Raw genomic sequence first — 6,135 nt, 5'->3', positions numbered from 1 at the left:
CTTCTTCCTGCTTTCCCTTTCGCCTCCCTGCATTAGGCCTACATATGCAAATTAACCACCATCTTTGTGGCAGTTAACTGCCATCTGAGTTGGCAGTTAATTTGCATATAGCCCTGATTAGCCAATGAAAAGGGTAGCGTCGTATGCCCATTACCATTTTTCTCTTTTATTAGTGTAGATGGCTATAACGTCACCAGGCAGTAGGAATTTTTCAGCTCCATTATAATATTATAGGACCACTGCTGTGGGTGTGGTCAGTCCTTGACCAAAATGTCATTATGCGTTGATTATTTATGAATTATATCACAATAAAACTGTTACAAGAAAGGAGACAGTGGCAGCAAATACAGATATGATCTCAAGAACTGTGGAAAGTTTTTAAAAAGGATGTCATAAATCATTCAATCTCATTTCAAGCCCCCTTCATTACAAAAAAGGTAAATTGATGCTCAGAGAATTAAATTACTTACCCTGTTCACCTAGACCAGGGGTGGGCAAACTTTTTGACCCGAGGGCCACAATGGGTTCTTAAACTAGACTGGAGGGCCAGAACAAAAGCATGGATGGAGTGTTTGTGTGAACTAATATAAATTCAAAGTAAACATCATTACATAAAAAGGCACGGTCTTTTTTTTTTTTTTTTTTAGTTTTATTCATTTCAAATGAGCTGTAGTTTGCCCATGGCTGACCTAGACAGTGAAACCTAGGCCAAAAAAAGGGAACTGTTAACTTATTAAAAAGCCTTCTCTTGTCTCCCAATCTTGAGAAGTGATTTTTCTTAAGCTTGGTGCTTAGCAGCACTATCTTTTGCTGCCCTATTTATTACCTGGTGATCTCAGCCACACCAATGACGCCAACTAGCAGCCGTATCACTGTTGTTCCAATAATTCGAGCTCAGAACCCTGCATTCATCCTTTCCTCCTCCTCACCCTATAATCAAGTCAACAAATTGGGTAGACTCTTCTCTCACAAGGACTTGTTTTATATTCCAGGCCCTCCTCCACCTCTTACCTCAGGCCTTCACTACTTTACAACCAGAGTAAACCAAATCTTCTCTCAACTGGAAACCTCATCTCCAATCTTTCCACATCTCTCTCCAATCACAGAATTCATCCAAATCTGTGATGAATTAGTATTCTTTCACTATCTTCTATAATTTTGTACATTTCACACTGCTACACAAAAATCATTTTATGGTCTCAATACCTATAAAGAGTTTAAATCTTTAGCCTGACCATTAAGGCCTTCTGTATTCCAGAATCTATTCCAACTCTATCTCCTATAAGTTTCCACACAAACTCACTCCAATGTAGTCAAAATGGTCCACTATAGAATCTATATTCATTTCCCTATTAGCTATTCCCCCATAGGTATTACCTATGGCACTTACTTCTACTATTATGCCTTTGTCTATTTTTTTTTCTTGCCCAAAGGTTCTCACCTCAGGGTATGTACCATCATTACCTGTGGAGCTTTAAAAGGATCTTTAAGAATGTGGCCCAGACATCTGGATTATCTTCAAAATTCTATAGGTAAATTTGTAAAAGGTGTAAAAACCAATGATTCGTAGACTTTAATAAAAGCCTATATAATAAAGAGGTAATATGCAAATTGACCATCATTTCAACACACAAGATGGCCGGCAGGGGAGGGCAGTTGTGGGCCATCAGGCCAGCAGGGGAGGGCAGTTGGGGGCGACCAGGCCTGCAGGGGAGGACAGTTGGGGCGGACCCAGGCCTGCAGGGGAGGACAGTTGGGGGCAACCAGGCCTGCAGAGGAGGGCAGTTGTGAGGGACCAGGCCAACAGGGAAAGGCAGTTAGGGGCAATCGGGCCGGTAGGGGAGCAGTTAGGCATCGATCAAGCTGGCAGGGGAGTGGCTAGGGAGTGATCACGCTGGCAGACAGAAGTAGTTAGGGGCAATCAGGCAGGCAGGAGAGCGGTTGGGATTGTGAGAGGGATGTCCGACTGCCCATTTAGGCCCGATCCCACTGGGGTCGAGCCTAAACCAGTAGTCGGACATCCCTCAAGGGTCCCAGATTGGAGAGGTGCAGGCTGAGCTTAAGGACCACCCCTCCGCCCCCGTGCACAAATTTCATGCTCCGGGCCTCTAGTGTTTTATAAAATGCTTAGGTTTTTAGCACCTTAACTGAGCATCTAATATTATGCAGTCAAAAAATAAAAATTTACACCGCCCAGAAAACAATTTATTTAAATATCCAAGCACTCTTTTTTGATCAACTACACATCATAAATCTTTCTAGTTAGCATCTACTTCCAAATAGGAGGTACACACAGTAGCTGAAAAATGCTTTACAACAATTAAATTTTAATATACTCATCAAATTCATTTGTGAGAAACATCACAACCACAAGTTAAAAATTAAACCTAATACATGCTTGTCCTATATGTGACAATCATGTAAATATGAACAGAGCATGAGAATATAAATGTCCAGTTTGAAACCCAACTTGCAGAATTATTTATGGATATCATAAGAAGCTTGAGTGAACCCAGTTATGGCAATGTCACCTTAGCCCTTGAGCATAAAGATGCAGACCAGGGAGTCAGTTAAGATAAAAAAGCAAGATAATAGTTGTCCACCCAAACTACGCATTATAATAACCTGGAGAGCTTTTAAAATTGCCATTCTCAAGCCACACTCTAAACTAATTAAATCAAAACCTCTGGGGTAGGACCCCTGAGTAGTTTTTAATTTTTTTAATATGTTTTTTATTGATTTTAGAGAGAGGAAGGGAGAGGGAGACAGAAACATCAACGATGAGAGAGAATCATCAATCAACTGTCTCCTGCGTGCCCCACACTGGGGATCGAGCCCGCAACCCAGGCATGTGCCCTGACACTCAACCACTGAGCCACACCAGCCAGGCAGCCATGAGTATTTTTTAAAGTTCCCCAGGTGCTTCCCGTGTGTAGCCAATATTGGGAACTTCTCACAGAGAAATCTAAAGATCAGAAATATTCAGAACAGAGACAAAGAAAAACATGCCAGAAAAGAAGGTAAGGTGCTGTCTCTTATTAATCTGTGAGTGATTTTTGTACATTAAGGAAATGTGCTTTTACGTTGGAAATGTTTTCCTCAATTTCACAGCTTTTTCATTGTAAGAAATGACACTTTGACACACAGATGTATTAACGTTTATGAAGTTAAATCTGTCCATTTGTCGATCCATCTTTTCCTCCTTATGTGGTTTCTCTTCTTTTTATTTTTGCTTTAAAGGCTAACAACAACAGAGGGCTTCCTGGCATGACTCTCAACCAAAGTCATGAATCAGGAAAGTAGAATTGTGAATGTCTTATTTGTTTAAAATTAAACATGAATAGATCGTCTGTAAAATAGTAAACTGGCAACAAGTTAACATTAAAAGGGAAACTTTCCTGATTTCACTATATATAAAAAAGGAAAAGAAAAGCGAAGCGGTTTGGTTATTCGTTGGGGTGGTCCTTGCACTTAGCTCCTGGGCTGCAGCAGGAGCGGCGTCACGGACTCAGGAGCGGCCTAAGACCTCGGTGTTGTGTGAAAGAAAATGACCCGAACCAAGCCGGCTGCTCGCAAATCCACGGGTGGGAAAGCGCCCCGCAAACAGCTGGCCACTGAAGCTCCCAGGAAAAGCGCCCCCTCTGCTGGCGGGGTGACAAGGCCCCATCGCTACTGGCCGGGGATCCTTGCGCTTCGAGAAATCCCCCGTTACCAGAAATCGACCAAGCTTCTGATCCAGAAGCTGCCTTTCCGGAGGTTGGTGAGGGAGGTCGCCCAGGATTTCAAAACTGACCTGAGTTTTCAAAGTGCAGCCATCGGTGCGCTGCAGGAGGCCTGCGAGGCGTACCTGGTGGGTTTATTTGAAGATACTAATCTGTGTGCCATCCGCGCTGAGAGTCACCATCATGCCCAAAGACATCCGGGTGGCTCGCAGGATACGGGGGGAGAGAGAGCCTAAGGGAAGGCAGTTTTTACGGTGTTTTGTCGTAAATTCTGTAAAATACTTTGGTTTAATTTGTGACTTTTTTTGTAAGAAACTGTTTATAATATGTTGCATTTGTACTTAAGTCATTCCATCTTTCACTCAGGGTGAATGCGAAAAGTGACTGTTCACAGACCTCAGTGATGTGGCACTTGCTCAGGAGTGACAAGTTGCTAATATGCAGAAGGGATGGGTGATATTTCTTGCTTCTCATGATGCATGTTTCTGTATGTTAATGACTTGTTGGGTAGTTATTAAGGTACTAGAATTGATAAATGTGTACAGGGTCCTTTTGCAATAAAATTGGTTATGACTTGAAAAAAAAAGTAAAAGAATGGCTTTAGTTGTCAATTTTTACTTTAAAAATAAAATGTCATCATAGCCGGGTTTGCTCAGTGGTTAGAGTGTCGGCCAAGGGACTGAAGAGTCATGGATTCAATTCCAGTCAAGGGCATGTCGTACCTCATTTGTAGGTTCAATTCTGTCCCCGGTAGGGGACCACCAGGAGGCAACCAATTGATGTGTCTCTCTCACATCCATGTTTCCTTCTGTCTCTTCCCCTCCATTCCACTCTTTCTAAAAATCAGTGGAAAGCCCTAGCCAGTTTGGCTCAGTGGCTAGAGGGTCAGCCTGGGGCCTGGAGGGTCCCAGATTTGATTCCAGTCAAGGGCACATGCCCAGGTTTCGGGCTCAACCAGGTTGGGAGCTTGATCCCCAGTAGGGGGCATGATCCCCCAGTAGGGGTGTGCAGGAGGCAGTGGATCAATAATTCTCTCTCATCATAGCTGTTTCTATCTCTCTCTGCTTCTCCCTTCCTCTCTGAAATAAATAAATATATATTTTAAAATAAATTAATAAAAATCAATGGGAGAAAATATCCTCAAATGAGGATTAACAAAAATAAAATAAATGAAATGAAATGTCTTATGGTGCTTATCACATAGGTTATGTGCCTTTTCAGAACTGTTTATAAGTATAATTGTGTTTCTGGAAAACAGCCATTTGAGTTCTAAGATTAGAATGCGATATAGTAAATAAGATTATCCCACACAATGATGTTTAGTATTTTCAGCCTACCAAGTAATCACTATAGCAGAAATTAGAGGGATAAAATCATGTGCACAAAATCTTTCACAGTAATAAATCCCATTATAAATAGATGAACAGGCTCAAGTTTTCCCCTAGCTGGTCACAAATTCAAATGCGACCACCAGTTGCAGACATGAGTTGTGACTGTTAGTGTGAATAACATGGTCATTATCAGTAAGGCACTGGTATGAATTTGACCAGTGCTCTGTCATTATAGTGAGTTTTATTTATTTTTTTAAATATATTTTTATTGATTGCAGAGAGGAAGGGAGAGGGAGAGAGATAGAAACAATGATGAGGGAGAATCATTGATCAGCTGCCCCTGCAAGCCCCCACCACAATGATGAGGGAGAATCATTTATCAGCTGCCCCTGCAAGCCCCCACCGGGGACCAAGCCCTCAACGAGCATGCACCCCTGGCTGGTTTGGCTCAGTGGATGGAGCGTCGGACTGCGGACTGAAGGGTCCCAATAACATGGTCATTACTAAGAAGGCACTGATGTCAATTTGACCAGTGCTCTTTCATTATGGTGAGTTTTATAGAGATATTTATGACAAAATTTGACTTGCTTGCATTTTTATAGAATTCAAAACAAAAGTTATGATAAAAATCAGAGGTTGAGAACAGTCTGAAAAGGAGGTTCACTCTGAGATATTAAACGCTAAGAGCTGAAAAGCAGTCACTATTCTGAAAAATGTCTGCATGCTTTTCACCCCATTGTCCACGAGAGGGAGCATCACATCCAGTTAAGATTCATGGGGAACTCTGACATGGAAATGGGAAATCAGGTAAAACTGGATTTGCAAAAATTTTAGATGTAGTATATACAGAATTAAATGTAAAATCAAATTATAGGTTTCCCAAGAAAATCTCAAAGGAAATATCATCAAATAACTGTACAGGCCTGGCCAGTGTGGCTCAGGAGGTCATGGTTCCCTGGCAGGGCACATGCCCAGGTTGTGGGCTCCAGACCCAGTAGGGGGCGTGCAGGAGGCAGCCAGTCAATGATTCTCATCATTGATATTTCCATCTCTCCCTCCATTTCGCTCTCCCTTCCTCTCTC

At 42.1% G+C, this 6,135-nt stretch overlaps 1 pseudogene; it reads left to right on the top strand.

Moving 5' to 3' along the window:
• Positions 1-3,500: 3,500 nt before the first annotated feature.
• LOC102774345 overlaps positions 3,501-6,135 on the top strand; it is a 3,934-nt pseudogene continuing 1,299 nt past the window's right edge.

Source organism: Myotis davidii, unplaced genomic scaffold (genome assembly GCF_000327345.1).
Source record: "Myotis davidii unplaced genomic scaffold, ASM32734v1 scaffold333, whole genome shotgun sequence".
In the NCBI taxonomy this organism is placed as follows: domain Eukaryota; kingdom Metazoa; phylum Chordata; class Mammalia; order Chiroptera; family Vespertilionidae; genus Myotis; species Myotis davidii.
The sequence above is the reverse complement of the archived record's forward strand: the minus strand, read 5'-3'. Positions and strand labels throughout refer to the sequence as shown.